The sequence below is a fragment of the Python bivittatus genome, unplaced genomic scaffold (genome assembly GCF_059951505.1).
Source record: "Python bivittatus isolate LINGU-HERP-01145 unplaced genomic scaffold, Pbiv_v1 ctg000480_np1212, whole genome shotgun sequence".
Lineage (NCBI taxonomy): Eukaryota > Metazoa > Chordata > Lepidosauria > Squamata > Pythonidae > Python > Python bivittatus.
Window position 1 is genome coordinate 86,318,804 of NW_028277075.1, and position 219 is coordinate 86,319,022.

Sequence of the window (219 nt, forward strand, 5' to 3'; positions counted from 1 at the left end):
AATAGTGTGAATTTGCAACAGCTAGTCAAAAGTTGGAGCTACTGCTATTTTGCATATTGTTTGATATCTTTTTAAGACTTATTGATTGCACATTTTCCTTTCCAAAGCTTGGTTTATTTTTCCCCAGACTTCCATTGCATATTCTTCATGTATTAATGTGCAAGTCTTTAAAAATCTTGGTTTTCCAATTCTACATTTTATGAATATATTAAAGAAAAA